At 41.7% G+C, this 25658-nt stretch overlaps 1 protein-coding gene across 1 annotated transcript in view; it reads right to left on the bottom strand.

Moving 5' to 3' along the window:
- The window catches only part of LOC115391399 (protein kinase C-binding protein NELL1), a 314577-nt gene that overhangs the window by 98858 nt on the left and 190061 nt on the right, over positions 1-25658 (bottom strand). The gene's annotated exons all lie outside the window — the stretch shown is intronic.

The raw sequence follows: 25658 nt of genomic DNA, 5'->3' as shown, positions 1-25658 counted from the left end.
AGGAAGGAAAAGGGAAGCAACATAAAAGAGCAAAAACTGAAAGCAAAAAATAGAAAATGAAACAGTGAAAGGCAATGAAAGGAAAAAAAAAGAAACAATGGAAAACAAATGGGAAAGAATGGAAACAGAAAGGAAACGAGAAGAAAGGAAAGGAAGCAAGGCGAAGGAAAAAAAAAAGATGAAGGGAAATTAACTGCTTCTGAGTGAAGAACGCAGTGAGTGAGAGGTACACAAGCAGCTCCGAGCCCCACGTCTTCCCTGATATCTGTAATGAAAAGCTAATATCACGATACATTCCATCTCCCCTCATTCATGGGCTGCCTTAGTTTTTAACGTGGCTTCAAAGACAATGTGTGCGCGTTAAAACGCCGCGCTCAGGGAGGCATTAGCCAAGCTACAGGACTGCTGATGAAACGGGACGGCAAACACACGGGAAGTGAAACACAGGAAGGTCTGAAATTCATGTGTGTGTGTGTGTGTGTGTGTGTGTGTGTGTGTATACACACACATCATTGTATTTATGCAGAAGCGAGCGCCAGTTTAGTGAGGCAAGCCGACTTTTCCACTACTTAAGGAAGTCGACATGCCACAGCAGAGGGAAGGTGAGAAGAGCATCTCCATATTGTCTCCATGGATAAATACATTCCCGCTTTGAGGTTTTTGCCTCAGTATCCCCCTTACAGGAAAATAAATTTGTACAAAGTCTATAAAAGACTTACAGAAGTTCTTTTTTTTTTTTTTTCACCCCTGTAGATTCCATTCTTTGGAGACTGTACAGTAGGAGAGCTGAATTACAAAATCAAAGCGAGACGGATCGTGCACTCAGGCGTACAAAGCTGCGCTGGTCTTCAGCGTTAAAAGGCATTGATCTGCTACATCAAAAACATGGAAGTCATTTGAGTGCTTTCAGGCTGCAAAACAGTACCTGAATCCAATTTTCATCTTGTCCTGAAGCGCCACACTGTCCTGAAAGCCACTCATTTGATTATCCTTTATTGGCGAAAGGCGCCAAAGTGTTGTTCAAGGGTGACGACAGCCTGCTTGTGATGTTGCTGACATGCAGCCTCAATAATTCAGAGCGGGGAGCCAGCAGCTTTCGTACGCCTTCATTTAAAGTGAGAAAAGCATCTCGTGTCGGGTCTGATGCACGAGGAGTTTTTCTGATCTGTGATGTTTCAAGGTCCTGGATCCCCTGTGTTTCCGCCCTCTGCAGCCTCCTGTGGGAGCACCGTTGCAGGTGAGGTCTGCTGACAGAACTGGAACTGTCATTTCACACTGGGGGGAATTCATTTTTCTGGATTTGCCACTGTGTCGTCGTCTCTCTGCCTCCGACCCCCCCATCCCCTCCTCCGTCCCAGACCTCCCCTCCCTCCTCCCGCCTCCTCCTTCCTTCTGAGCTCACTTACTTCATCTCTCTGCTGCTTTATTCATGCTGTGATGTAGGTCAAGGCTGGGTAGGGGAACATCTAAAAATAAGGCAGAACAGGAGTCTCTCTGTGCGAGCGTGTGTTTATTTTTGATTGTGTGTTTGCGTGCGTCTGCAAGCTCATTGCTTTGTGTACTCTTGTGTCTGAGAGGGAGACACAGAGGGAAAAAAAAAGAAAGACAGGGTGTCTGCGTGCGGAGTGTTTGGATGCTGTGAGGCAAAAAAAAAAAAAACTCTTCAAATTAAATTATTTGTGTGTGTGTGTGTGTGTGTGTGTGTGTGTGTGTGTGTGTGTGTGTGTGTACACCAATAGCAACATAACCTCTTACAGTAGAGGTTAATGAAAACAACTTTTAATGCAGCAATTATGACGATTGCCTGCAACGCACCCATTTATTTTCTTTATTCGAGTGAGCACACATCGTACCAAATTGTGTCCTTATAGACGTGTTCCAGTTTCCAGCCAATGCGGCTGATCTGTCACTTTAAGCGGTTCATTTTCCGTCTTTTTGAAGCCTGCCGGATGAAGCTGGTGCCTCGCAAAAAGACAGAGATGGGAAATAATTTGGAGATAAATCCTTTTTTCACTTTAAAAGTGGGAACCAGGTTGTGTTTCTCTAAATAGGAAACTTTTGGGATTCATAGAGACGGAGATATGTGTGTGTGTGTGTGTGTGTGTGTGTGTGTGTGTGTGTGTGTGTGTGTGTGTGTGTGCTTTCATACATGTTCCTCAAAGATTTTCACACCTAGGAAATTGAGACTTGTTTATCATTTTTATTTTGAGGCTTCCTGCTTTGACTGTCACTCAGCAGCCTGTTTGAAAAACTTTTTAGTGAAAATTGGTTTAAAGATTTAACAGTACTCGACAATGAAAACCGTTTCAGTGACCGCTCCGATCTAAGATGTTCTTCATTTGGCTTGAATCAATGTTGATAGTGAAACAGGAAACCTTCCAATTGTTTGCTTGTTTCCAATAAATGTTGCACAGAGAGCATTGAAAGTTAGCACAAATTCTAAGCAGCATCCTATTGTGCTACATTTTTAGAAGAAAAGTTGTGCTACTTAGGGAGGTTAAGGTTCTGTTTTTTTCAGTTTGGCAGTTTAAGCCGCAGCATGTGCTGAATTGTCTTTGGGAAAGACACTGAACCCCAGGATGCTCCCGGTGGTGAGCAGGCACCTTGCATGGCAGCTGTCACCACTGGGTTGAGAGCGGAACGCTGAATTTGATTGATGAAAGCGGGTTGAGATGGATGAATATCTTGACTGTCCTGTCCTGTTCCCTATTCCACAGCTATCTGCGAATCAAGATCTGCCTTGAATTTGTTTTCTATAAGCATCACATGTGAATTCCTTTCAAATTTGCAATGCACAGATTGCTCTGTCGTTGAGGCTGCAAACATATTGCAGTGGCTGCATGTGAGAAAATGTTTTCTTTCAGACACTGTACATGCTACATACTAGGTAGAAAAGTTGAAGTAATGAACAGCAATAGAGGAAAAACACGGCTATCGGGACCTTTTCAAACATCTCTATTGTGCTTTCTGTAACTCGACTTGGGATGAAGGATCACTGCAGCTGTTCCAGCAGAGCAAACTCGCCAGTCCATCACACAACCAAACACTTCTCTGAACATCAACAGGAGATCCTGATGCTTCTTCCATTACAATGTTTTCAAGTGAAAACGGAAAAACTTCGGTCATGCTTCAGAGATCCGTTTACACAACAGTGCTCAGAGCCACTAAAAACGCAGCTTTCTGAAAACAGCTCTCAAGCTGAAACTTCTGAAATTGCTTGTACAGAGGAAGTGGCTTGAAAAGGCAACTTTTCTGAAATGCTGCAACTGCACATGCACAACAGTAACTCGTTCTCCTGCACAAACGTGTGTAAGTGGACATGGTTTGCAAAACGCTGCATCGCAAATGTGAAAACTTTCTTTAACAAACATTCAAAAACGATGCGTTTTGACTTGAAATGCTGTCGTATAAATGGGGCTTCAATGTCACCAGCTGACCTCAAATGCAAGTTTTTACTCAGTTGGAAAAAATGCAAACTCCACACAGGAAAACACTCCATTTCAAACTTAAAGTAAGATTGCTAACCACTATACTGCCACCTGATCCCCCTTTCTTTTCACTATATTCTTCATGAGAGAAATATTTTGCCACTATCGAAGCAAACTTGTGGACATTGTTGCGCCTATGGGTGCATTTATTGGTCTTCCAATTCTGAGGCAAAGAAAAATGCAAATAATACTGAAAAACCAAAACACAGTGTTATCTCAATTTTCCTTGTTATTTTAAGAGTGCACAGAATGTGGTCCGCAGTTTGCAAGCCCTCCACACGCAAGTATCCCACGAAAACAGACACTAAATTGTGTTTGTTGCTTGTATGGGTTTGTAAAGGTACTCTCTTGGAGTTTGTTAAAGCCACAGCAGAATCTCTGTGTGCTTCTCCAAAGCGGGACAGTGTGTATTTATGCATGAGGCAGCAGTAACATCATTACTTATTTAACCCTGTCATGAGGGCCGGATGGCTCAGGATCTGACAGCGGATGATATCGTGTTCTTTTCTTCATTCCAGACATGAGAGCAGTCACACAGAAAAAGTTAGTCCTCAGTCAACTTAGCAATTCTGCTCTCATGGTGTTTTGTGAAGCTCCAATTACAACAGTGATACATGTCAAAGTTCGTAGGAATGGAAACGTTAAGATGTCATGAAAATGTGGACGAAAAGCCAACAAAACTTACATGAGCAAGCTCAGTTGAAAGTGGAGATAGGCACAACTTTAAATGGTGCAGGACGGAGCAATACAACACTTCATGTGGTCTTTTAACATATTCTTGTTTCACAAAAAGTTTTGCGTTTACATGGAAATGTGTTGAAAACCGTCATCGTGTTGGGCTAAAACTGGGTGTTGTTTTTAGTAATGAAACCACACCCGTAAGCATGTAGAAAACAACACACTATAAACATTAAAGGAGCCCTATCATTCAAAATGGACTTTTATGAGCTTTTATCATTGTTAGCATGTGATCACCTCATAAAAACTTCATTTAAATCATTATTTCTCTTCATTCCTGCATATTTGAGTACTCTGTATAAATGTTCAGTCCAAGCTGTAGCTCCTTTCAAACTACGGACTTACCACCGATCTGTGTATATCAGTGGCACCGATCATGAAGCACCAAATATCATAGCATGGACTTTCATGCACTAGATCCACATGGCGGTGCGTAGGCACGTCTTTTATGGTAAATGCAAATATATATGGTAAATATGTGTTTGGTGCACAAACTGCTAAAAAAACACGATGTCTTTGTGTGTTCAGCAATCTACAAAAGAACTTTCCATCTGTCATTGCTAGTGTGTGCACTCAAAAACGAATACAGCATATTCGTTTCATGGATGCGATTTTTTTCCAATCTGAAGGTCAGGCTTGTTTAACAGAGAAGAGATTCTATAAGAATCCCGACTCCTGCTGCAGCAGTGTTTTTCTTTTTTAAACGCCTTAACCAGAACTGATTCTGTCCTTCCACCAAATGCCATCCTCCTTCCTGATACCAATCTTATCACTGTCTCGGTGGATCGTCTTCACACACAAAACCACCTGCACACACACTCACAATCAGCATCCCCCCCCCCCCCCCCCCCCCTCCTTTGACCTCTCCCCTTCTGTCTGTTTCCATGTACACCGGAGTTAATCCCAACTAGCAATTACACACTGAAATAATTGCAGTGTCTGCATATCGTGCACGTTTAATGCACCGGTTGTAAACATCTGATCAGCTTATTGAACATTTCCCGACAACAGGCATTTTCACACACATCACTGGGTCTATATGCAGGTCTCAATCACTGCACAGGAGAATTGTTAACAAAAAAAAAAAAAAAAACTGAATGCACAGAAATGTAAAATTAAGGTGCACAGTTACAGTCTCCAGCCTGAGCAAGCAGCCGCATAAACCAGAATTGCAAATTGAGATTCTCAAATTATGCAAGCGATGTGGAGGCCAGCGTGCTTTCTGGTTTTCCAACTGGGAATTTATTATTCAAGGTCAAAATAAAAATACACTCGTCGTCCCCTGAGTCCATTTGTCATGGGACTGGAATTCAATTTGGAGCGAAGTGTGGCTCCAGATGTATTAACTCAGAGGAGGGAGTTCAAAGAAATACACTTTAAATGACAAAATTATCTTAAGACATCATTTTTTCCTGACGTATAGAAATACTGTGGGCGATGTAATGATTGGCACGCTGCGCTTTGTGTGGCGGAAAAAAAACAGCGAGGAAAGAAAAATCAGTACTGTGTTGAATTTAATAATTTATGACATAGCTGTAGTGTCTTTCAGAGTATGACAAGTAATTCCTTCAAAACTAATGACTTAAGACCACAATCCGTTACATCTCCATGTCGGTTTCAGGTTGTTATTCTGCATCTCTGACCTTAAACAGTCACTGGCATCATTGTGAGTCAACGCACACCGAAAAAAATCAGAAACGATGCTTCGCCTTTTTCAAGTTTTTCTGTAAAACACGACATGCAAATCATCAGATGTCACTGACACCTATTTGAAATGACAATTCCTCTTAAGTGCTGTTTCTGAGGTTCAGGGGAAGGTTGTAATAAATCATACAGCAGGTTGCTCGGTGCGAGCACACATTGCTGAATATTGTAAACTTCTGCTGTCAATCCAGGCTGAAAGGAAGAGAGCGAGATCTCAACAGTGCTGCATTTCACCTTCTTACAGTATATTCTCATCCAAACCTACACTTGAATGAGTTTTGCAGTGTTTTCATTTTATCTGACATTCATATACCTGAGCAGGAATCCTGTCTCCTGAATGCAGCTACAGCAAAAAAGTACAAGCACATCACTATTTTGGAAACCCGACTCTGCATTTTGACACAAAAAAGTGTGCATTATCATCAGTCGCAGCTCTGAGAGGTCACATCGGGGGCGGTCAAAACATCCAAGGAGCCACGTGAGAAACAGTGGAGGGTCGAACACTCATTTAATTCAGTTCTGCTCAATAGCTTAAAAAAAGTTATTGCTCTGCATCCGTTTGCATTTTTTCTGCAAATTTTATTGAAAATTGGTGACTGAATATGAAATATTGGAATAAAGCAGCCCCGTCTTTACAAAACTGAGCCTTACACTCACACATCTATACATATGTATACACATGTACGTACACACACACACACCATTGCATTGTAAGCAACATATGTATTCATTTTTCTTTGATTCATAATTTTTTCTCTCTGCTCTGGGTCCGGCAGGAGGAACAAAAGGCCGACATGTGGCTGAGGGCGGCGCAGAGCGGCTATTTTAGTGAGTCATTTCAGAAATGCTTCCTCCTACGTCGACGTGCCTCCACAGATTTTTTTTTGGTTCTTCTATTTTCTCTGGGGACACTCATTCTGCCATGAGCTTGTCTGTTGATTGACAGCCAGCAGAGTAAAAGTTAATGCAGCTTCAATATTACATTACACAGTGAAATGAGGATTCAGAAAAATTCCTCTCATTCCAGTGATGGACTTTCATCCTTGTGTGGACAATTTTCTTCATACTGTATAAGCAATAACGGCAGGAAAATGGTCTCTTCTGAAGAAGAAGAAGTAAAAAAAAAATCTCATCTCATCCAGAAATTACACACCATGATAATTGAGTCTTATCCACAGTGCCGGTCTTAAGTTGTGAAAGAAGAAAGTGAGACTGGATATCTCCCACCAGGCGTTATTCTTTCTGCAGCAGCGGGAACCCGCACAACAAGAGCAAACTTTAAAGGAGCTGTATTATCATCAGGATCCACACGCTGGAATCATTTTCATTACGGCGGTTTGATCGGCGTGATGAGGAGACGCGCAGTCCTCAGGTGGCCGGGCTCAGCGACTAAACCCGATCGCTCCTGCGCTCCAAACAAAGCAAACCCGGAGAAAAACAGCAATCAGCATGCGGCGTGGAGCCGTACATGTTTGATGCCGCGTGTCGCCCTCCTCGGTGTCAGAGGAGAAAACGCACTACCGATGCATTTAATTAAAAAGCCTTTAGAGAACAGCGCTTCTTATCAGCATCCTTGTCCTTCTTGAATGTACACAAAGCAGAAAGTGCTCTGGCTGGGTGAGGCAGATTAGGGCCTGGCGAGGAAGACGCTGCTTGCATTGTCTGGGCTGCAGCGGGACTGAACGTGTATCAGAGGATGGGGAACGGTGAAAGCGAGGTGGTTTAATCTCTCCGTCATTCTTCCACTCCAACGAGGAGCTGCCATTCAGCGAGCTGCACACTGACAGACTTTCACAGAGACACTCCGAAGGGCTGAAATTGTGACAGAGTCCTTCTGTCAGACACAGCAGAACAGTTTACCTAGATGACAGCTGCTGTGTGTGAGCGTGTGTGTGTGTGTGTGTGTGTGTGTGTGTGTGTGCGCAGGATGTTCTCACAGGTACACTTACTGCAAAGCTTAGAAAAGTACACCTGGGTGCCCACTAGCAGCGAGAAATCCATATATCAGGCAGTAGGAGGTGGCGTAGTGTGTGCCTCTCCTCGCAGTTTAACAGATTATCTCATAGCTGAAGTCTTACTGCTACAAAGGGAAGTCTAAAAGAAAAAAAGAATTTGCTTTGTCAAAGCACAGAGTGGCACTCTACATCACCACAGACAAACAACATCCACTGCGGCAGAATGAGTCTGTCCGGCAATCAACCGCGCCTCGTTCAGTTCATCCTCTTGAACACACCATGTCTGTCATTCACGCGCCTTGTTGCTGATGCAATTTATTCAAGATGTGAGTTCCTCCATCAAAAAATAAATGACATAAAAATATAACGTCTATTTTCACCCTAGCATGAGGTATGCTCGGAGACAAGTTCAAGAAATATAAAGCAAAACAAGAAATTCTTCCAGTGTGAAGTGAACTAGTTTTCGCAAAGCAACAAATAAAACTGAAAACACAGTACTTTTGCCAACATCAGGGATTTTTACACTAAACCATTGCAACGGCCGAAGCCCTGATTGCACTCGAGCAGCCCAGATTTTCCTGGAGCTTCTACGCACAGGCTGCGATGCCCATATGGGAATCCTCAATCAGGCAGACGCAGCCATGACATGGTTCCAGTGGCAGGCTGGCAGTGAGGAAGTGCTGCAGATGCTGTCATGTATGGAGGCAGGTTAGAAAGCTGAGAGGTAAACACATATGCTGACGGAGGAAAACCGTCGCAAGCAGCTGGGTGGATCTGGGCACTCCTGATACTTCATACTGCGTCTTCAGCGTACGCCATCCGTTTGCTGACAGGTAGTCAGAAGAATAAAATGTGCCTGATGAACTTTGAAGGTATTCTTGCTCATGAGCTGAACATGAATCAGACTGAATCCTTCAATTATTGAGCAGTTTCTGCTCCAAAAAACTTTGCTAACTCTGTTCATCCGTACTCAGAAAAACATTAAATCTTCCTGTAATTCCAGAAGTAATATCAACTGGTATGTGACAATTACAGCCTGAAAGATTCACAACTGACTAACAAATTAAAAAATACTCATTAGATCCCTCAAAATATTGATCCCACAATTAAATCACTACACAAAGCAGGACATTAAAATCTGCAATTTTCTAATATCAGTGTGAATTAGACTAACCAGAGAAGACATCCTACACTACAAAACCACTTAAACTGCAAGATTCTGAAGTTTCAGGTCCAAAACAAAACCAAAACCGAAAAACAACACCTTTTAAAATTATTTTGAGAACGAGTTTAATTTAGCTAGGTTTTCTCATTGTTTACTTTTCTCACTGAATAAAAACATTTGTTTTTCTTGCAACTCTTGCCTTGTCTGTTTGTGTTCGGTCTCATTGCTACGAGCTCATTAAACGGAGCGCAACACTGACTACTGATACAAAACGAGCAGCACGTGGACGGCCAGCAAGGTCTTTGAGAACTCATTACTCGTAGAGCTGCCGTCTCATTCTCTCATCCTCGATGAGCCAGCTGTTAGCATTAAAGGCTGCTGTCTTGTTGGTTATTATTTCACTAACTTCCTGTTTAAATACGGAGGAGTGCCTCATTAAACTAAATTTCTAAAAGTTGTCTGCAGCTTTTTTTTTTCCCCGCTGCCTCGTCTCGATGTCATTAGTTTATGAATCTGCTTCTTTCCAGAATATGGAGCAAATCCCTCTTATGCAACTTTAGCTGAACTTAATGAGTGAATCAGTCATTAGACTGACCTCCAAAATGCTGACTCGGCAAAACTGCAAGGATGCAGCGATGTGCACGTTTTTTAAAAAGGCCCAAATAAGGCAAGCTGATTAAGACCAGTGTAAAAGTTACTTTCCCAAGCACTAGCTAGTTGTTTGTTTTTTTTTTATTTCAAAGAAACTCTTAATGAAGTATGGAGTATGAGTAAGTTGAACAGCACAGGGCTCTGCTGGTGCAGCAGGAACAGAAAAGGCTTCATTCGCTTTGTGAGGCACGCATGCAGAGATGCACTCTCGTAAGAGAGCAGAGCAAAACTCATTAGGAAGGTCAGACATGTTGAAAAAATATATATATATGTATTTTTAGATTCAAGTTGTAGCAAACAGTTAACAACTGCAAGGTAACAGTAATCCTCGTGACTGGATGATCTGATGGACACCAGTCTCCATGAGCCTTGCAGCTGCAGAGAGCGGCACGGAGAGGCTCAGCTGGCTCAAATATTTAGTTCCCATGGTTAAATGAACAAAGGTAAACCCTCCCGACTCAGCACATGTCATTAAAAGTGACAGAAGAAGGTGCAGAGAGAAGAACTGACACATCCAACCAGGCTCAGAAACAGGAATGAAAGAGGGAAGAAAAGGGAGAGAGTAAAGATAGAAAGATGCAAAAGAAAAAAAAAATAGACAAAAATATGCAGAAACAAAAGAAAGGCTGTGAGACACAGAAGAAACAACACTGCACTTCTGGTGACTCCAGCAGTGACAGGCAGTAATCATCTGACAGCCGAGCTGATATTGGAGGTATAAATATTTGACAAGATGGTGTAGGAGGGTTTAATTAGCTTCATTGTTCTGGAAAGCAGAGGCAGCTGCTACCCAGACATGATGCCAACGCAACGCCTGAGTAAATGTGGATATTAAATTAGGCTGATTTAAAAAGTATTCATCGATGGCGAAGGTTTCTCAGAAAAGTGGTTGAAGTCGGGCATAAGTCATGTCGGGGTTATGTGTGAGACAACCCGGCGGGAAGACATTCAACATTTGAAATGTGAAGACATTCGCCTGGCTGCTGCGTTCTGAGCCCTCACGCTCAGAAGTAATCATTTCTGTGTAAAAGCGCAGACTTCATGCACACACAGTCGGGCTAATTAATTCTGCACCTTGAATGTGAATTTGTAAATTTGTACTTTTATGGAGTGGTACTGTAATGAGAAGCACTCTTTGAATTGATCCCTGTTCAGACATGGCATAAGTACTTTACTTCAGGGGAATTCAAAAAAACTTGTGTGAAAAAAAGACTTAAAAAGTAAAATGAAAGTACAGATTCAACTTTTTTTTTTTTTTTTACTTTAGGCGAACAAATAGTTCTTGGTTTTGAATGAACTCATGTTACTCTGGTATTCTGGATGGACATGTGGACCCACAACTATGTGGCCACAACACACGTCAGTAATCCTTATCACTTATATCATTATTACTTTGTCCTGACAAGAGAAACGAGAAGATGATGATGCATGACTCCCAAAACTGAAGTTAACATTTTAGCATAGTCAAACTGGAAATACAGGATGGACAAAAACCACTGTTATCTCCTTTTAGACAGAAAATATATCTATTGCTATTGCACAATTCCCAGTGACGATGACATTAAGCATGCTAAGAAAATTCTAAAAAACGTGTAGAAAGACAGACAGCAATGAAAAAATGTATATGTTTTAGTTGGGAAACTATAACTTCTCATGACTCCATTAAGAAGTTTTGCACTCCTGCCTGCTGCCGTGCTTTATTGAAGCTTCTTTTAAATTTTCAAGAGATTCCTCAGCTGTGCCGGATTTCATCTGTCTCTAAAGGCTTCCAGGTCGATTCAGGTCAGGACTTATTGCTATCGGAGTCGTAAAAAAATGACACATTTTCTTTTTTTCAATCATTCCTTCATGTCTGCTTCGTTCTCAGAACGACCTCCCACCTTCACCTCGCATCTGGTTTTCAGGTACCCGAGGTCTCTCCCTACGTCCTGGGTAATCTTCAGATTTCATCTCGCTTTTAATGCATTCAGCGTATTCAGAAAGCAAAACAGCTTCACAATTCAGGGATTCTGTCAAGTATTTCAATTCATCTATTCATCCATTCATCAGACGCAGTATTGATCCCAGCTGATGCTGGAGAGAGGAGGCCACCCTGAGCAGGTCAACAGCCCACCTCACTGTGTTTACAGCAGTGGTTCACCTTTTCCTTCCCCACAGAACCCACACACACACACACACACACACACACACACGATTCACCAAAAAAACCACAGTGCAGCCAAACGGAGAAGTTTTCAAAATACAAACATATTTTAGGAGGTTTTGGGAGGAAATGGAGCAAAACACTGCGACGCCACATGCACACGTAGCTCGACAGTAGTGGCCTGATTCCCACTCCTCATTCCACATATTCTCCTGGGAGTTGGTAGTTTGAGTTCGGAGTTTTCAAAGTGAAATGCGAAAATGCAAAACCGACGTGTTTTCAAAGTTGTTTTGTAAACGGGGCCCTGCAGATACTCTCCTCCCTGTTACTCTCCTGTTAATCGACTGTTATTTCTGTACCAAAAGGCACAAGATATCAACATGAGTGTAAATGCTTTTTTATTATTATTAATCTTTTATCATTTATTTGAAAATAATCTAGAAAAAAAAATCTATGAATTAATCAGTCAACAGTTGGATCACGATGAAAGCGCGCTGTTGAATGCATTTAGTAAACTGACGCTGCATTTGAGACGGGATTTCTCGCAGACTCCTACATCTTTAATTGAGTTTGTAAATGTTTTTTTATATGCCCCGCTGCTACTGTGCCCCATTTTCCTGAAAGGTAGATGTGTCAGCATGGGGGGGGCCCAGCGGGAGAAACGGTGAAGTGACAGCAGCGGAGATGCCTGAAAGAGGCAGCTTTCAGACACACACACACACACACACACACACACACACACACAGATTTATCTGTCCCTGTGCCCAGAGCTGCTGGGAGGGCAGCGGCAGCAGATGGTCGGCAATAGCTCTCATTGTCTCAGGATGCGGGCTGCAGGGATGGAGGCTCGCCCCCGCTCGGCCCCGGCCTCAGAGACACCATCACCACGTCCTGCATCAGTGTCACAGTCAACCTCTTCCCCATAATTAAGGCCAGCCCCTCCGGTTCCACCTGACAGCAGAGAGCAGCTGGAGGACGGAGGAGGAGGAGGAGAGGTCGAACCCTCCAGATGAACGGCAGCTGAGCGCCTCTCATGTTACCGCCACGTATAGATCGGGCCGAAAAAAAAAAACAAAACACATGTTTCCATCACTGCGGGGGACTTCACAACCTCAACTCTGACACAACACAACATGCAGCGCACGCTTTCAGCCAAAACTCCACACAGGAGCCCCATTTCAAACATTTATAAATATTACTGGATTCTTGGCTTGTTTACAGTTTATATTCCCCCCATGAAATAGTAGCAAGTATTGTGTTTAAATCAAGAAAAATATGCTCAGTGGAATCCGTAGAAACAGTGAAAGAGTGACAGCTCCATCTCTGGTTGGCGTTCATGTCCATCTGTCCATCTTCTCTACATTATTTATTCAATCGAAGGCATCCGAGGCGCAGCGGCAGACGTCAGCTGGCTTCACGCTGGAGGCCGGTAACACACACACACACACACACACACACACACACACACACACACACACACACACACACCGTGAAACGAGGTCATCAATAATCTCAAGTTCGTATTGACTGAATAATAGATGCAACTTTTATCCATAACTAGAAGGTAGGTACGTCATCCATCACAGAGCTTCCACATAAATAACCTCACATGCAAGTTTTTGAGATTCTGGTGGAGGCATGGAGGGAAAAAAAACCAAAAAAAAAACCCGGCGCATGCACAGGTAGAACATGCAACATCTCAACAGAAACTTATGCGAGAATTAAATGGAAGTGTTTTTGCAATAAAGATTAAGGGTTAACCACAAATTATTTAACATATTTCTCAGTCATATACTAGTTTATCACCTCGTTTTGTTGATTGTTTAAATGTATCTGAAATATGTGATCTAATGTGACTCAGTACACATCAAACCATTTATCCATTTTCTTTTATTCATCCAACTTAAGGTGGAGGCTGGCACAGTGTGGATGAGCATAGATTTAACTATTTCAATAATTAGAAAAAAAAAAACAACAACAACAACGACAACTATCACGGCAACATATTTCTTCTGGGAATTCGAGAAAGGGTTAGTTTAGCTGTTAACTGCATCTGAAGCGCTGTGAGATAACTGACCTAACTTTAAGTACATAAAATAAGTACAGAACAATTATGATATCACATGATGTGACACACTGGAAATACACACAATCCTTCCAATTACTGTGTTTTGACATCTCTTTGGGCTTTGATTGTATATTTGGAAGCATTTACCATTTAACGGACTACTTCGTTCTCCTTTTGACGCATGCGATTCATCGCTTTTGAAACTGGTAACTGAGTATGTGATGTTTGAGTCTGTAAACTTCGACTTGAAGACAATCTCCTCATCTGCCAGACTGTATTTACTAAAGGTAGCACATTAACCAATATAGTGAAGGAATGAGTGAGGATATCCAACTGCATGCTGGGTAATGTGTTTGTGTATGTGTGTGTATGGAGGTTATCTTGCCGTCTTCATTCTCAGGTAATCCGAAATCTGATCGTAATCCTAAACCTAAAAACCTTCCCTTAAAAAAATGACAATATTTGCTGTTTAGGAGATTTTTCTCTCCGACAAACTTTTTTAAACAACCAACAACATAAAGTCCCACAGTATTTACTTTTTGTGCATCTTTAATTTACGTACTTTTCAATAACTTTTTTAATTTCCGGTTTATTTCAAACACAGATATCGAAACATTCTCCTTCTAACATCCACCGTTTTATAAGCTCCACTGACAATGATTCAAAGTTGGAGTGAAAAAAGACGAAGACAGTGGAATCAACAAGGATCATGTTAAATCCACAATTGTTCACTGTCATACCGTACAACATTTAATGAACTATGCACAAAAAGTAAGGGTGTGATTCTCTCTTTGTTATCATGATTTATGTTGGCTATAAATACACCTGTCAGAAGCCTGCTTATTTACATTTTAAACGACACCTCATTTGTAAGAAACACACTTTTTTGGATTGATCAATTAAGAAATTAGACAAATGTTTGTAAATGACAAACGCAAATGTCTTTTCTGTTGACACTTGTTTGTTGCTGTGTGCTGGATTGAGTGATTGAAGAAGAGACATAATGACAATTTAACTATTTATTTATTCAGTCAACAAAAAGACACCTCATTGTACCACACAACCAAGGAAAGGGTTCAACACGCCGTGGACTGGGACTGTCAACCAAACCCTGCCTGCAGGAGGCTCTAATCTGTTCCACTTAACATCCAAACAAATAGTAAAAAATGTAAAAAAGACAGAGGTTTTTTCCTTTAAGACCTTAGTTGAGTTGTTGGTGATGCTGGTGGTGCATTTCACTAGAGTTTGCACCAGAAAGTATTACAATTAGCTTGATGTTGACGCTGTAGTAATTTGTATTAGAAACTGTTTGGCTTTGTGAAAATAGAGATTTTCATCAGGTTATCTATCTCTGTGTGTAAATATGGCACAAGCTGAACCAGTCGTGTCCACTAAATAAGAACCCGGGCTGCATGTGGCTGCTGAGTCAACATGTGCTTTACAGTCTTTGTTTTTATATCTGAGTGGATTTAAGAACTTGAATGAAGTAAATGAGAGGAAAGCTCTGCCACAAACAGCAACAATATACACTACTATTATTATGACTGATCAAATTATAAAGTACAACCTTTGCTAAAATAACACATGAGCCATTTACACATTTTTCAATCCAACACTGATCAAATGCAGAAATCTATTTCATGAACTCAGTCGCAGCATTTTGACAAGTGTTTATTTCTTTTTATTTCAACGTCACAATTTTTCAAATGCTGTTTGTGGAGATATACTCTTCATTTGGAGTATATGAATTTATAGCTGACACCCGAAAAAACTAGTTTTTAGCCAAAAACAGGTGCATTTTTAGCAACTTTTTTTTACTTCAATCACATCACTTTAAAAGCCAAAACACTGTTTTAACAAGTAACAAGTAACAAGTACAAAACAAAACTGGAAGACACTCCAAGCCTTTTGAAAGCTCGATCAAACAAATCCCCTTCTTTACATACCTGTTTTTTTTTTGTCTATTTTTATTTTTTAAGGACAGGATGCCGACAACTCAGCTTGGAGATGCTTCAGCCGTGAATTAGGCGGTGCATCTGTTTTTGACAACATCTATGCTTGTCATCTGCTCCGCCAGCTGTACCGAAACACCCCACTTCCAAATCCACGCAGCGAAAGACGCAGGATAATTAGTCCTGGGAAGTCGCTGCATCTGAATCTACTGGTGACCATGTTTGTGAGCGCCGTGTCATTTAACAGATGTAAGAGAGCCACGTCAAGGAACAGCGGCGTAACCGCTAATTAGTACAGAGTTTCACCATTAAAACATTGATTTCATTACTCCCACCGCAGCCACGTGTTTCCTACAGAACAGGTTTCTTCTTGCTGCGTATTGTTTTCAGTGTAAGCACACTTTTTGGAGAGGAAACCTGTAAATCATAAATGCATCAAGCCAAAAACAAGCTGTTACGTAAAAGGTGCTTTTAATTTTTCAATGCGCTCAAACTTTTGCAGCTCAGCTCTGTCACCTGCAAACATTACCTCCATGTTCAATCCCTCTTGCATTATGGAGGAACCATAATTACTACCTGGATCACACTTTTCCTGTGGCAATGAAGTTATGCACCCGAGTGGAAAAGAAGGAATTAAATTAGCCGGTCGGTTTTCAAAGTACACAGCTTGGATGTTTACACTGGGAGGGATGATGTATTATTTATGTCGGGAAAGCTCAAAGTAAATGTACAGTTTTATTAAATCTGTCGTCAGAGTGAACCAACATGATAATGTAAAGTTTTCACCCAAGTGGATTTTCAGTATTTTGCATAATTTTTTTTTATTTCTTAACCTTTATAATGTTTACTGTTACAATAAAAATTAATTGGTCTGTTAATCATTTTTGCTAAAGCATGTTAAAACCTTATTATCAAAAGATGTTACATGATTAAATTAAAAAAAAAAAAAATCATAATTTTCTACAAGTAAATAAACATGTAAGACATTGCATTGTTACAGGATACTTCTGTTTACCAGATTTTAACATACAATGTTGTTTGGTAAGAATTCAGTCATGTTTTTTTTTAAAGATAAAACTGATCAAAGTCAATCAGAAGCAACTAAATTGGTTTTCAATCAAAACTTTCTATTTAACATTTTACAAATCAATCACACTTCAGGCCCTGATTAGTCAACGTTTCAAGTGAAAGGACATTATTGTTATGATTATGTTTCAGAAAAGTCCCGTGTTCACACGGCAACATTTTGAAAACCATGTCCATTCACACAGAAACAGCAGAAACGTTTCTATTCCAGGTGACTCAACTCCAGAACGACCAAGAATCTGGAGAATATGGACTGAGAGCCATGACACTCTGGAGGGCGGCATCCACCCAAACATGTGAGCAAGTTCAAAAAGTTGTGTTTCCCCCCGTTTCCACAGAGTCAGGGTGTTTTCAGAAAGTTCACAGCACTGTTGTTATGTAAATGGCCCAACAGAATGCATATTTTTTTGTAAATTTAAAGTTAAATTTCCCTTTTTTTCCATTTGTCTTCACAATTTCCTGATTGATTTTACTTTGGTGTTTTTTTATTGCAGATAAAAAAAAATCTGCCAAAACAGTCTGTGTGGAAGACGGAGTAATATCCTCTTGCTTAGATGTGGTAATGAAGGTCAGACGCTCTTAAAACTCCCCAACATTTAAAAAATGATCCCATCCCTTGAGTAAATTGTAAGAACGACCCGACTTCAGAGGTCAAAATATGCGAGCATTGATTTCCATTCACTTCAGCAGTGTACTCCAGACTGAGATAATCCATCACCGTTTAAGAAAACACCACCTTCAGAATGCAGACTGACAGGTCTTTCACTCACAGCCAGGTTTGACATTGCAGAGCACAGAGCCTCTCTTTCTGAAAGAACAGAGGACAGAGTTTGCCAGGCTCTCTCAGACACTTCAATCTGGCTATGTCAACGCTAACATCTAATGCTTATAATTGCATTTGTGTGGAAATTGTGTTGAAAGTCTTCAGCTTAGATCCGAGGCTGAAAATCCCCACCATGGGCAGAATATATCTGTGTGGCCGAGGAAATAAAACGAGTGTCAAACACAGAGCCCACAGGCCTGAGCCGAATGACAACAGGGTTCAAACCAGCCTGCGGGATGACCTTCACAAGCGGAAAAATGACAAATAATACATTAAAGGTGTGGTATAATTTAAGTAATGCAACTCTTTTCTGCCTTGGGTGTAAAGAGTGAGTCACTTTGTTTGTCTTCAGTCCAGTTCTTTTAAAGTCCTGTCAGAGTTTTAGCAGTTTATATGACTGAACCGAGGACAGGCGAGATGCTGCTTTTAGAAGAGTGACGATCCAGAGACGAGCTGCTTAGTTTGCAGTGACTGATTAGTAATAACGCTGATGGGAATTTAACGAATGTAAAGTGAAATCAGAAAACAAGAAGAGGTAGCCATAATTTACACATACTATATAATTTTTTACTCTTGATTTCATGCTGTTTTAATACTATTGCAATATTTATATTTTAAGATTTATTTCCCTTGCATCCACATTAATATCATACATTAACGACAATAATATAGCACAATATTAAACTGTAAAAAAGCTGTTGCTGTTCTGCAGCCTTTCCTATGGCAAAGCAGTGTTACTTTCTAGTCAGTTTATAACCTGATTGACATTTTCTTCTAGAAAATATCAATAAGCCAAAATAGGTCATCTTTAGTGTACTTTATATAGCAAATAGTAGTGCTCGGACAGTCATGTTCAACGGCAAGTAGCCCATCATTTGAATTACACCAGCAAGAAATTTCAGGAATTTGAAGTTACAACTAGTGAAAAACGTGATAATATGCATTTCAAAACATTTTATCATGTGTAAATTGCATGTAACAGTGTTTTACTCTGACTTTAAAGGGTTGAAATATCATTGGGTTAACATGCTAAAGCTCGGTGTTTCAATGAGTGTCAAACATATGGCCCGTGGACCAAAACCAGCACACAACAAAGGCTCCAGTCTCATACACCAACCCACCAAGCACCAGAGAGTATCATTAAATTTGGCATCATGCTGAGATTGCTGTGGTAACTGATTGCTTTGGTGAAAATATAGACGTTTTCATCTCACATACTCTGTGGCACAGCGAGGGAAAGACTTTAAAGTTAAAAAATTAAAGGTTATTGCTGCACCATTTCAGCCACTGGAGATGAAACTGGGCTGCCTGTGGCTCCTCAACTAAAATGTGTTTGACAGCCCTGGGTTCAGGACTTTACTTATTTATGCTTAAACAATGAATTCAATTAAAGTCGATCGTAGTAACGTCCGCTGCACATTGCAGGTTGCTGATTGGATAAAGCCCCCAAAAGGTTTTTTTAATAGGATGGTGGTTAAAAATAACCATGCAGTGAATCCGTAATAGCCAATCTACTTTCGAGCATATTTTTCCTCATTAACGTCCCTTTTAAAACTTCCCCTATCTTCCTCGTTTGTCCCGAGGTGACCGCAGACTGCCTCGCCTCGTCTGCCCGCGTCCTTCCACCGGCCACAGCGCTGTCTGTCTGCGCCGAGGTCGCCCTCCTTTCCTTTCCCAGTCTCCACCGATGCTATCGGCTCCTGATCCACTGCATCCACCTCCAAACTTATAATTGATACAGAATCCCGATGCCCCGAGCAGCTGACATTCAACACAATCTGAAGGACAGCGAGGGAAATGAGGAGCGCATAATGGAATATGCCGCCAGCACAAACAGGAGGAAGAGCCACTTGTAATGTGATCTGCTCCAGTGCTTAAATATCAAGTGCAATTAAATGCCAGCGATGGCAGCGCAGAGACCGGCTGCATGTGTGTCTGGAAACAAATTTGCTCTCAATCGGCAGTGACATCCCTGATATAGTCGGCTCTCGTTCAGTGTGTGCAGGAGACACAGCAGGACTGGCGCGGCCGTCTTGGCAGGGACGCACCGGAGTCTCTGAACCCGGGACAAACTGTGCAGATTGAGAGGTGGCATTAAAGTACATTAGGTGCAATTCAATCGGCCGACCTTGAGTTGTCTTCAAATATGGCTATGGGATGAAGTTTCCCATTTAAACGTCCCCAGTCAATCACTGTCACATTAAATCCTGGACCCCAGCAGCCAATCACAAGCTCCCCGTCCACACCTGGGATTGACGATTGCTGTCACGCACCGGTTTAGTCTCTCAGGTGAGAGTTCAGAAACTCTCTCTGCTGGGTGGTATGGTAGACCTCTAGTGGTGGGACTTCATAAAACACACAAAAAGTGGAATTAAGGGACTTTGTAATGAATTAATCACAACTGATTTTCAAGGCATGAAGCAACATCTTCCAGTTGAAAGTGATTTTGGTACTGATACTGTACCAACACCACAGGACCCGGTACTGTTCTTAAACTCCTTTTGCACTAGTCAGGGACGAGGAATTAGTTCAGAATCTGTCCCTTCATTAAATAAAACAAAAGGTTACTGGTGTCCAAAACCATGCCAGAGCAAAAGAACAAACAACAAGGCTGCTTAGCCGCCAACCACCGTCACGTTCTCCAGCTCTCGCTCTCTCAGTCCACACACCTCTCCTAACACACCAGCATGGGCAATGTAGACAACACTCAACTTTTCATTTCAATAGGAGCATTCTATCAACATTATTATATGACTAAAACTTAAAGGAACTTCCTCAGCTGCACTAAAAAACGATCTGTGTTGGAGAGTAAAAACAAAGAATGATTAAATGCACACGTTTTATTTCACTGCAATATTTTTCTTCACTCATTAATTGCATGTCAAAGTCCCAACTTTCTGCAAAGTTTTTTTTTTTTTTTCAATAGTGCTAAGAATATTTATTAAACAGCACAGACGTGAAGTCAGTTAGCTATAAATAAGTTTGTTGGTTCAAATCCCTCTGCTCACCGATCGCCATGGGCCGGTGCAACCTGTGCAAAACGAAACATGATCTGACAGCAGCGACCCCAGGTGGGAGCAGTGGAAACGCACCAAGAAAAACTAATTGTTGATTTATATATTCTGAATTAATTTTACATACCCGGTAACATTCACCCACCCACTCACACACACACACACACACACACACGATTCATACAATTACACACAACCATGATGCTGCAATGCAAGCCTGCTCAGTAGGAATCCATGCAGCAGTCAATATATCATCATGGTTCAGAATGCCTGCGCCATTTACTTGAATTATAAGAAATATTTTCAGCACTCGGCCTGATTTTGACTTGCTTGTGGTTTATTGAGTCGCTGGCTTGAGAGTCTGCGAGGAAACTTGTGGTGACCCCGGAGGGAGAGGTTGTCTCTGGGCAGGGCAGGAGGACACGAGGGAGGGCAGAGTCAGCCCAGCGCCAGGTCAGCCGTTCCACACTCATATTTTTTTCATGTTACACAAGTTGCATACAGTCGGATGTTCGCTGTGAGTGCGCTCAGAAGTCGCCAACATGTGTGTCTACGTGTGTGTGCACAGAAGTGTGCGAGACCTTTCTGCAAGGGCACAGAGCTCGGAGGGGGGGCAGACAGAGATTAATGATCGGAGGTGACAACTCTCTTTCAATATTAAGGGAAGGAAGTGCTGTCACGGTATGCGCAGAGGGAGAGGGGACACAAAGAAAATAAAAGGGAACGCTGCTGGAAATGAATTCACTCCTTCCAGTTTTACTTCCAAAGATGTAATGATTAACTACACTACCATCCCACTGTAATTAAAATTTACATTTTTACCATTCTGAATTCCTGCTCTTTTAGCTTTAAATTTCACAGGGGAGGATTAACTTGACCTAGATAACAGAGGGGGGTGGGGTAAAAAAAGGGCTTACCTGTGGAGAGCCACCTTGAACTCAATGCATATTCCTGAGTATGTACAATGTGACATGATCATAACATGTGTTCCATTCTTATTACAGTTTATACTTCTTAAAGGAAGGATTGTGTCCAAGTACGACCACAAATTATCACAACAGACAGGTTTTTGCAATTAAATACATGTATGCAGAGGTATAATGTGCAAACTCCCCACAGAAACGCATCAAACGTCCTTGTCGGGTCACATAGCTCTACAAAGCCACGTCACTTGTTAGAACCTTCATTGCCGCGGCTGTGGTTGTATTATGCAGCCTTATTTAAATGTAAAATGTGTTGATGTTTTCCATTTCACATATCTCACCTGCATAAACCAGTCTTGTCTTGAAGGTGGTTTTCCACTGGAAGGTGTGACTCTCACTGACGTTAAACTAGTGTGAAGTAGACTTAGTTTGTAAAGTTCAGTCCATGCTGGCAGGTCATGAGGACGTGCTTCTGGCTCTTTTTGTAATGAAACCAGACACACACACACCCTTCCACAAACCACATCAATAATGAGGAGTGCACAGACATGCAGACTGCTGTTAAGTTGTCTCTCAACTCTAAAACTACCAAGTCCCAGGACACTATAGAGCGAGAATCATCACACTTTGTATACATGACATGTACAGAAGAACTAACTACAGCTGTGGTGCAGAGAATAAATTCATTTTGTTACGGATGAAAAGTTTCTTTCTTAGGTTTGCAAAAAAAAAAAAAAGACAGAATAGAAGCACCAGCATTCCTGTGAATGTGAAACCCCTGCCTTAACAGACTGAATGCTCTTCTACTCCTGTAACACAGCTCCCTCATTTCACTTGAGTGTGAGTTAATGTCTGAAGGCATATTCTTCACGAAGATGAATAACGCTGTGAGTTAAACGTGATGCTCCGGAGCACAGTGGGAGAGAAAGGAAATCACATCACTCATCTCTTTAAAAAACACATCAGATAAATGATCACTTTGGGGCAAATAACCTGCAGGTATAACACAAACTGTTAAATTGAAAACTTCCACACAACTCAAGTGCGTCTTCACCCAGTTCTGTTTGATCAGAGAAAGAGTGGGACGGCGTTCTGACACCCGTCAACAAGAACCCGCCAAACACTCCTAATCACAGATGTCACAAAAGAATTTCATTCGCACGCTACGCAAGTCTGCAACACACCCTGAAGCATCTCTGCATTCTTTACACCACACATTCTACTACAAGCACTCAAAAAAATCAAATGGCAGGAAGATTGAATAGTAATGTATCCAATACACAGAGGAACTGTAGACTTATGCCAATGGTAAAAATATGAATTTCAATTGGAAGTAGGGTGATTTGTGAACAGCTGTGGTGTCCAGTTCAGGCAGAAGGCGATCAGTGTCACTGCTGGAAGTCTCCGTCATGACAGCTATTTTTGTCGGCATTTCCAGGACATCGGGGGGTAAAATTACGAACAGTTAACATAAAGAGGACGGCGCAGGGACCGCTCCTGTTTCAGCCGATCATGGTGGAATTGGGTGGCGCCACTCTCTCCAGTTCTCATCGTGATGAGGACAATCAGCTGCAATGAAAAACTCGAAGAAATCCACCCGGGGTGTAAATCGGTGTAATGGAGCAAAAAATAAAAGTAAAGCCCAGTGAACTGCTTCAACCTGCAGAATTTGTAGAATGTAAGCATAGGATGGAATAAACACCTCAAAATAAGATGGTCAATGCTAATCTGCATCGTGGTGTGGTTCAGCGCCATCCCCACACAGGAGGAACTTCCCTGGTTTGATCCCCTGCTGATGGATGAGTTTTCTGGAGAAATAATTCACCTTCCTTCAAGAAAATTAATTGTTAAGGGATTGATGACTTTGAAATTGCCAATAGATGGGAATTTATGCCAAGTGATTATCCAGTAGCCTGTTCACAGTGTTTCATTAGCCAGCAACCCTAAGTCAGACTAAGTGGGTCTGGAAAATAAATGTGATGGCTGGAGTCCAGAATCATTTCCGGAAAGTGTTTTTTCTGACTAGCCAAACAACACCCACAGCCACACACATTTTGATCACAAATATGTGAAAATAGGGCACAATCTTTAAACTTTTTGAGCTGAACTTGTTGCAAACCAACACCTCCTGTTAACTGGAGGCCATCGTCACATTGTCACGCACTGTCATTTAACTATAAGCTCTTAACAGAGCAACACACATTTACAGTACATTAACCTCTACTGTTGATTGATAATTTTTGAGAACTAAATAGGAATTTTTGGTCAAAATGTCAGTCACAATATCTGTCAGCTAAATGACTAAAATTCCACTCCCTTGATAGCTGGCATAACAAAATAATAGTTTAATCAATTTGAACTGCATTCTTGAATAAATTTGTTTTGCTGTCATTCAGCCTCCAACCACTAGTCGGAGCTACAGAGCGGTCATACAAAAATCCCCCTTAGCGCATCAGCATTTCATTAGACTGGAGTTTTAGAGCAGCACAGTGGAAAGTTGGAGAGATGATCACTTATAAAACCAACACAATTTGTCAGTACTTTCAAGTAGAAAAATAAAAATGCATGCATATAGATGCAGTTCAAGGCAGCATTGCACTAATATTTTCCACTCAAGAACCTGCAAAGAATGATATGGGCAGTCGCGGTCGGTGGCGAGGGGCGCAGGTGGCGGGAGCGTTTGTTTTGTCCGCCTAGACCGCCAGCGGCGGGCGGTGCGGCGTTAGTTCACTTCCGCATTGGCAGAAGCGCTCGTTTCCATACCCGCGCATTCCAGGCGGGCAGTGTTGAAGAAACCAGTTTATTAAAAATAATCGTGGCCTACCTGTTGTATTGTTTGGAATGCGCCTTGAATGGGCGGGTGTGGAAACGAGCACTTCCGCCAATGCGGAAGTGAACTGACGCCGCACTGCCCGTCTGGATATGGTTCTATCGAGTGTAGTTTGTGAACTTTATCTGAAGGTGCTACTGTCACGCCCTGTGGCCCTCCGTCCATGCGGGGGCGCTCTGGGCCGGTTTTGGTTCTGTTTTCCCTTTTTTTTTTTGCATGCCCTGTCTCCCCTGCTTATCTGTTCCTCATGCTCTCTTGCCTGGTCTCCTACCTCGTCGGTGCCCTAATGTGCCTCACCTGTGTCTACCTCATTTAAAGCCTGCATCCCTCACTTGTCCTTTCCGGTGCGTTGTGGGATGTCCGTGTGCTCTGTGTCCCTGCCTGCACCTCAGCTCAGCTTGCCCTGTGTTCCTGTACCTGCATTCCTGCAATTAATAAGCTCAACTCTGCCTGGCTGCCTGCGTGTGGGTCCGTCCATCCTGCACCCGTGACAGCTATAGATACATTTTATTTACTTTACTTAGTTGAAGGTGAAGTCTTTATGTTGAACCTTGATGTGCTAACCTTTAAAGTCGAGCACGTTTTAGTTCAGGCTCCACCTGTTCAGCCCGATTTCATTCCGTTGTTGCTCAGAGTAGCTGTTATTGAGATGTTACGACCAAAATTGACGACAATTTCAACATAGTCAATTTTCTCCTGGTGCAAAATACAGTGAAATGTTCAAATAATTTGAACATTTTTTTTTTCCTTTTATCAAACTCACCCTGACAGCATGACAGTTCAGTTTGATAGCAACAAGCTTTCATGGCCAATATCTCACATGGCTTGGCAGTTTTGGCCCACAAGCCTTATGTTTGACAGCCCTGGTTGTAAAGTCGACAAGGAAAGAAGTCAAGCATCCTCATGTATTCATATAATTAAAACTTGTAGACTTTAACTTCGGAATCACATACAGATGAGCGGTCCGGTTCCGGCACAAAACAGTACGTCTCCTCAAAATGGTGCAATTTCGTTTTGTTACAAAGACTGAAGTCATTCAAAATAATCTCTAATTTATTCATGACAAAAATGCCAACAGCTGAGGGTTTGATTTGGCCACTTTACTTCAAGATATGTTC

This window comes from Salarias fasciatus, chromosome 1, assembly GCF_902148845.1.
Source record: "Salarias fasciatus chromosome 1, fSalaFa1.1, whole genome shotgun sequence".
Classification (NCBI taxonomy): domain Eukaryota; kingdom Metazoa; phylum Chordata; class Actinopteri; order Blenniiformes; family Blenniidae; genus Salarias; species Salarias fasciatus.
This window is presented reverse-complemented; position numbering and strand designations above follow the sequence as displayed.